This window comes from Cervus elaphus, chromosome 30 (assembly GCF_910594005.1).
Source record: "Cervus elaphus chromosome 30, mCerEla1.1, whole genome shotgun sequence".
NCBI classification, from domain to species: Eukaryota; Metazoa; Chordata; class Mammalia; order Artiodactyla; family Cervidae; genus Cervus; species Cervus elaphus.
Genome location: NC_057844.1, coordinates 54,899,193 through 54,906,759, shown reverse-complemented (window position 1 = coordinate 54,906,759; position 7,567 = coordinate 54,899,193). Strand labels below are relative to the sequence as shown.

At 36.6% G+C, this 7,567-nt stretch overlaps 1 non-coding gene across 1 annotated transcript; it reads left to right on the top strand.

Moving 5' to 3' along the window:
• Nucleotides 1–342: 342 nt before the first annotated feature.
• Nucleotides 343–414, top strand: TRNAC-ACA. Its single transcript has one exon. It is a non-coding gene; the product is annotated as a tRNA-Cys (tRNA).
• The last annotated feature ends 7,153 nt before the right edge of the window (nucleotides 415–7,567 follow it).

Sequence of the window (7,567 nt, the reverse complement as noted above, 5' to 3'; positions counted from 1 at the left end):
CATGTTACAACAGGCTGATTCCAAATTGGGAAAGGAGTACATCAAGGCTATATATTGTCACCCTGCTTATTTAACTTATATGCAGATTACATCATGCAAAATGCTGGGTTGCATGAAGCATTCCAGCTGGATGAAGCTGGAATCAAGATTGCCAGGAGAAATATCAACAACCTCAGAAAGAAGAACTAAAGAGCCTCTTGATGAAAGTTAAAGAGGAGAGTGACAAAGTTGGCTTAAAACTCAACATTCAGAAAACTAAGATTATGGCATCCGGTCACATCACTTTATGGCAAATAGATGGAGAAACAATGGAAACATTGATGGACTTTACTTTTTGGGGCTTCCCAGGTGGCTCAGATGGTAAAGTGTCTGCCTACAATGCAGGAGACCCAGGTTCAATCCCTGGGTTGGGAAGATCCCCTGGAGAAGGCAATGGCAACCCACTCCAGTACTATTGCCTGGAAAATTCCATGGTCGGAGGAGCCTGATAGGCTTCAGTCCGTGGGGTCACAAAGAGTCGGACACAACTAAGTGACTTCACTTTAACTTTCTTTTTATTTTTGGGGGGGCTCCAAAATCACTGCAGATGGTGACTGCAGCCATGAAATTAAAAGACTCTTGCTCCTTGGAATAAAGCTATGACCACCCTAGACAGCATATTAAAAAGCAGAGACATTATTTTACCAACAAAAGTCTGTCTACTCAAAGCTATGGTTTTTCCAGTGGTCATGCGTGGATGTGAGTTGGATTATAAAAAAAGCTGAGCTCCAAAGAATTGATGCTTTTGAACTGTGGTGTTTGAGAACACCACAGGGTCTTGAGAGTCCCTTGGACTGCAAGGAGATGCAACTAGTCAATCCTAAAGGAAATCAGTGCTGAATATGAATTGGAAGGACTGATGCTGAAAGTGAAACTCCAATACTTTGGCCACCTGATGCAAAGAACTGACTCATTGGAAAAGACCCTGATGCTGGGAAAGATTGAAGGCAGGAGGAGAAGGAGATGATGGAGGATGAGATGGTTGGATGGCATCACTGACGTGATGGATGAGTTTGAGTAAGTTCCAGGAGTTTGTGATAGACAGGGAGGCCTGGCGTGCTATAGTCTTTGGGGTTGCAAAGAGTCAGACATGACTGAGTGAACTGAACTGGGTTTTTGTTCATATTCCTTTACAATTCAAATGCTCCTTATAAAGAAACTACTTCCTTTCTTTCTTTTGTGTCCTTTGTCACCACTCTTTTTTCCACATCTAGTCATTTTGTCATTTTCATTCATTTAGGATTATTAAGCTTTTAACCTAAAACCTCTATTTTAAAGCATTTCTCTAAAAGTTCGTCCAAAAGAGTATGATGTTAAAGATGATGGCTGATACCAATCGTATATTTTCTCCTCTTGCCTTTTTTTCAATTATACAGGAAAAAAAAAAAAAAAACTATTCTCAGGGTAAAGGTCAAAATGAATTTTTTCATATACAAAGTTCCAGACACTTAAAAAATAATATTTACCAGGAACATATAATGAGAAAAAAATTAGTATTGTTACTAACCATAAAACTTGACCACAGAATAACTGTTCACTGCATAATTTTCACCAATATCAAAATTATTAGTAGAGCCTCATGCCAGTTTTTTAAAATGGATTTCTCAATTTGAAAAGTTTATTTAGGAATATAAGGTTACTTTTATTTAAAATTAATAATATAGACAAATCATTTATCGCAGAAGTGATTATTTTATCTATGCATAACCCCAAATCACCCTGATCTGTTCATTTCATTTGAGTTAATTGTACTTGAGATATAGACATAAGTGAAACATTAGGTTTATTTGAAAAGAACTTTGGAAGTTCAATGAATATGAATTGCAACAACTCTAGTAACTGCAAAATATAGCCTGTCTTCCTTCAAGTCTTAGAGTAATGTCTACTCATTCTACCTTAATAGTGATAACACAATGGCACTGTGAAATATTTTCAAATTCAAAATAATACATTTTAGCTATTAATCCCCATATCAAATTCATATTGAATAAGTCACTCTTCTCATTCTAAGCATGTTGCAGAGTTATAGAGTGTTAAATTACCATTGAGTTCCAATATCAGTTCAGCAGTAGAATAGCAAATTGAATCCAGTGAACTCTATTTTGCCTACTGCTTACAAACTTTACTAATATAATATATATTTAGAAAATATACATGTATAGTATCATTTTATGAGAGCTTAGCAATTATGGAATAATAATTGACTGTCTTATGTTTGGAAATACTATAATAGATAGCTTTAATAGCGAAAGTGAACTAGCAAATTAAAAGAAATATCCCTTCTTTAAGCATTCCCTTATTTCCTCTCAAATTACTCTTTGAGAGGAAAAAGGAAATGTTGGCATTAGCTTACATTCGTCTCATAAAATAGTTTGTTTTCATTTATGGAAATGTAGAAAAATTCCTTCTTATAATGGTTTGCTATTATTTCACAACCTTGCAGTGGTTACAGTTGAGAAAGGATCAAAGATTATGCTTAATGTTAAATGAACTCCTATTATGTATCAGACACTTTACATATGCCATCATAGCCAATGCTCATCACAGCCCCTTGAAGTAAGAACTAACTTATTCACTTTCCAGTGATGAAACAGAAGGATTACCATATTTCAGTGAATCTAAAACTAATCCCATGCATTTTACTATACGTATCCTTTCATTGTCACGAGAAATAGAAAATGCTGCCAATATAATGAAGATTTGCCAGGAGACTGTTACTGATTCAAAAATGTTAACATGGTAGGATGAGTGGGAGGGTAGATTGTCTCCTGGCACGGTATTACAGGCTAAGGTTGTAAGGCATGGTTCCAGCGAGGCAGAAAAGGAAAGACGACCTCAACAGAAGTGGGTTACCTTTATTCAGGCAAGGAGGGGCGACAGTCGGCCTAACGACCAGGCTGAGCGCCGAAAGGGATCAGGGAGGCTTCATACTTATAGGGGGTTTGTGGAAGCGATAAGGGAAACGTCAATCAAGTGGGATATTTTGAGTATTCTTTTGTTGAGATGACACTTGTAGTTGGGCAGGGGGTGATAAGTCTTCTGGGTGGGTGTAGGGGGTGGTAGGTTTCCGGACAGGGGGTGATAAGTCCCAGATAGATGCAGCTGGCCTGGAGCATCAGGATGGAACTAAAGTTATGCTTTGTTTTCTCCGAAGTTAGATGATTCAGCAAGGGGCCTTTGAGACTGTTGTTCTCTTTTCTAGGCCCAAAAGACTCCTTCAAAGGTACACATCAAAGGCACATAAGCAGGCCAGCAGAAGCCGAATTCCAGGGCTCTCTGACGCCAAAGCCCTGCTTCTTCTGTTAAACCTCATGGCCTCAGCTATCTTCCACAAAGCAGAATGCGTGTGGCATTTTCCTTTATAAGAACTTTTTTCCTTGATGGCACCACCTAGTCTGCGTAACCTTCATACGGAGGAAATCAAAGTGCATGGTAGTGTATTAATCAGAGAAATGGATTGTGCCTGCTTCATCCTGTCAGTCACTTGATAAGGGAAAACAAATAGCAATGATTAAATCACAGGCTGCTCAAAGTCTTTGTGCTTTGAGTAAATACATTTGGCTTTCGTGAAAGTCCATTATGCACTGTTTGACTTTGATTAGCAGGGGGCACTTCATAAAGCATGAAAGAAAGCCGCAGTTAGTGGAAGAAAGGAGAAATCTGTGACCATATTCTCACTGTTCTGTTAAACAGCTGATTCACCCCAGTCACAGAGAACAGCAAAGGCTCTGACAATCATGAATGTCCTTGGCAAAAGGATGAATTTATCTGCCTGTAGAGGAGATGTCTCATGAAAAGGCAGTGTCTGCAGCAAACAGAACACCAGCAGAGCATGACTATAAAGAACAATCCGTGTTTGCTCTTACAGGGGAGAGTTCCACAACTGCAGCTTGATTGTAATCCTCACCTGGGAAATCTGAACTCACCACCTGTTTTCTTTGGATGCTCGTGTGACACACTCCAGTTGCTTTCTACAGAATTTAGAACATTCGTTTACTCCAGTGGATACTCTTGGAGTCTTACTAAATTTAATTCACTTCCATTAAGCAACTGACTCACTAGTTAGATTTATTGGAGCTATGCAGATCTCTCTGTTTTTATATTCACGTTTATGATTTGAGATACATATGCCGTATATATTGCTTCTGGTCCTTGATATGTTTTCATACAAATGCTATTCTTGTTTGCACTTCATCTAAAGGGGCAAAATGTTTAACATAAGAGGTTGGCTGCTATGAAATCAGTTTTATTTTAAGAATATTGGAGGGCTTCCCTGGTAGTCCAGCGGTTAAGAATCCACCTTGCAATGCTTGGGACACCAGTTTACTCCATGGTCCAGGAAGCTAACACATGAAGCAGGGCGACTGAGCCTGTGTAGCACAACTACTGAGCCTGTGCTCTGGAGCCTGAAAGAGAACAAGAGAAGCGCAGTGAGAGAAGAGCCAAGATGAGCACAAGAGAAACCACGGCGATGAGAAGCCCATGCACCACAGCTAGAGGATAGCCTCTGCTTGCTGCAATCAGAGAAGCCCCACACAGCAACAAAGACCCAGTGCTTCCAAAAATAGTTAAATATTAAAAAAGAAGCAGAAATTTAAAAGAATATTGGAGAAAAGCCCTCTATTTTCAATTCCAAATATGTTATCATTTTTAATGTTCAATCATTCTAAAATGTACTGCAAAAATGAAAAGAATGTTGATAGATATAACTATATACCATATGACTTATGGTCATCAATAGTGTTTATTTTAAATCTTATTTTAGCATTTAATCTCTACTTAAGTATCCTACTTATATAAACCATAATATCAACTGCATTGCAGTGTCAATAAAGATAATAAAGATAAATAGATCTACCAGACTATGAGCACTATTACTATTTAAGCAAAACAAGTTAGTCAATAAATAAACAAACAAACCTACATGCTTCCACAACAGGTGAAAATCTGTCAGAAGTCCCTGTGCCTTGTAAGGGTTTAGGGTAATATTCTGCAGCATTTATTAATATATAAAGCAGTCTGTTTCTAAATGCTCTTTTAAGATATTAAAATGCTTTTTAAGATATTAACTTACATTATCAAATTAAATGTTTAAAAGCAAATTTAAATGAGATTCTATTATTATATATTTGTAAAACAGACACAAAGGCATCAACGAACCAAAAGTATAAATGCTCAACAAATATAAAATTATGTCAGTTTTATCCTGAGCTTGATACAATCAAGTGTAGCTAAACATTTTAATCTACCGGTGAATAAAAATTGATTGTGACTAAGCAAGGTCTTTGTCACCTCACACTATTGGGGAATTTTAAGAGTAGTATAATTTTTTACCCAAAGACTTAGAAAAATTTACCTTTAGTTTTTGCTAAGTGAGAGTGCCATCTACTGGTGCTATTTGCCACAACAGTGTAATGGGTAAGAGCTGCAAGCGTTGTTTACCTGCACATGTAATGGATGTGACCTCATGAAGCTATTCCTGGACGTAGATTCTGTCACTTCAGCTAAGTAACAAACAAGAACCAACACTGTTATGAATTAATTCAGACTTTGAAACACTTTTATTTGTTATAAAGAATATGGATAATAAAGGAGATATGCTTTAACTAGACAAAATCATTTCAAGGCTTTTACTTAATGACTTAAATTATGCTATATAGCCATGATTTGAGTGCTTAATTAATCAACTCTGCACATTGGGTGCGTTGAACCCTCTTCATGCTCAAAAATGTTGACAGATTCAACAAAATTCGGGGCATTTAAAATGGACAATAGGAAAAGTAGAAAATGTCTCCTGGCTTGAAGCTTGTAGCTTGAGCAACCATATATATATAACCATATATATATATATACATATATATATATATATATATATATATATATATATATATATAAAACCATATATAGAAAAGAAGCAGTTAGCTAACAAAGTGGCTTAGGGAAGTTCAAATATATATTTAAGGTATGGGTATAGATAAAGGTATATCCATGAAGTCGGAAGGAATTTGACGGAAGGTTCAGATTTGAGAATGAAGAATAAAAAATGGGGGAACAGCTTGAATATGGATGGGAAAAAGAAACAGTACAGGACAAAGATGAGATTTTCTGTTCTGTCTTTGCACAGCAACCTCAAATGTGGCCTTAATTTTGAGTAATACATCCTTAATTGTTCTAACACTGTTGGAAGCTCCATAGTGAGATGTGGAATCCATAGCAAGCTGGGAAACTTTGTGCTCGACATGATAAAATGTCGATAAACTTTCTCGACATGATAAAATGTCTGGTTTTGTCAGTGGCAGCATCATAGGGCAGCTCCCACCAAGCTCAACCTGCTAAACTACCCCCAACACAACACTTTCCATTAGGAAAAACAGAAGCTAGGTTGTTGACTGTGCAATCATAATTTTGGCAAGCTTATAAAACTCTGTTACCTTTTGCTCCATATTAATATTGATGCTTTGGGATGTAAATTATACTAGAATGTCTGTTAAAGAATGAAGTACATTATCATTTACTCCAATCTGTGCAAATCTCTCAAGGTTTTAAAATATTTTTTAATTTATATTTTAATTGCAGGAAAATTGCTTTACAATGTTGTATTGGTTTCTGCCTTAGGAACAATATGAATCAGTCATAATGATATATATATACATCTGTATATATATCCCCTCCCTCTTGAGTCTGCCCCTTATTTTTGAGCTGGATGTTGGTTTTCCTCGGAGTTTCCTAGGATGCCCCTAAGGGGAGTGAGCAGCAGGCAGCTGTGTAATTATATTAATAGTTTACCCACCCCCACATCTGTGAAGTCAGAGTGGAACTACTTTGATACATGTGTACTTGTGAGTATACATGTATAGTTGTGCACCCATACATATATAGATACACACATGTAAAGTTGGATTTATGCATACGTATTTTCTTTGAGCAAGTGCTCTTGCTGCTAAAAATCTCTGAAAGCTTATCATTTTAAACACTGAGAATAGAACAAAACCAGGGTTTGAACAGAAAGAAACAGAAAATGTTGGGAAAAAATAGCTTGAGAAGAAATAAAGTAAAGGAAAAGTAGAGGATTAGCCTGAGATTTTCTGTTTGGGCTTTGCCCAGCAATACTTTAAACTCTTCAGTGGTTCAATTTATGTTGACTTTGGTGGGGACTTGGTCCAGGATCCTTACGTGGCCCACCCAGGATGCAATGATCTATCTCTGTAACAGTGCATTTTATCATAGTTTTCCCACTTGTATAACATGATACTGTATATTAACCTCTAATATTATTACAAATTGTGTGTGTCTGAAAATTTTGTGTGTCTAAAAAAATCAGTAAGTTTTGCTTGGAAAGGACTGAGGTCTTATTTCATTTGAGTTACTTATAATGCCAAACATAATGTGATGCTAATAATTTGTGGCAAATATAAATAACATCTGCAGTTTCTCTCTTTTTCTTTCCCTCTCTCAAACACTCACATGCACACACACATTAATTCTTTAATATCATAGAAACATGGAAAAATGCATTAACAGGCATTAT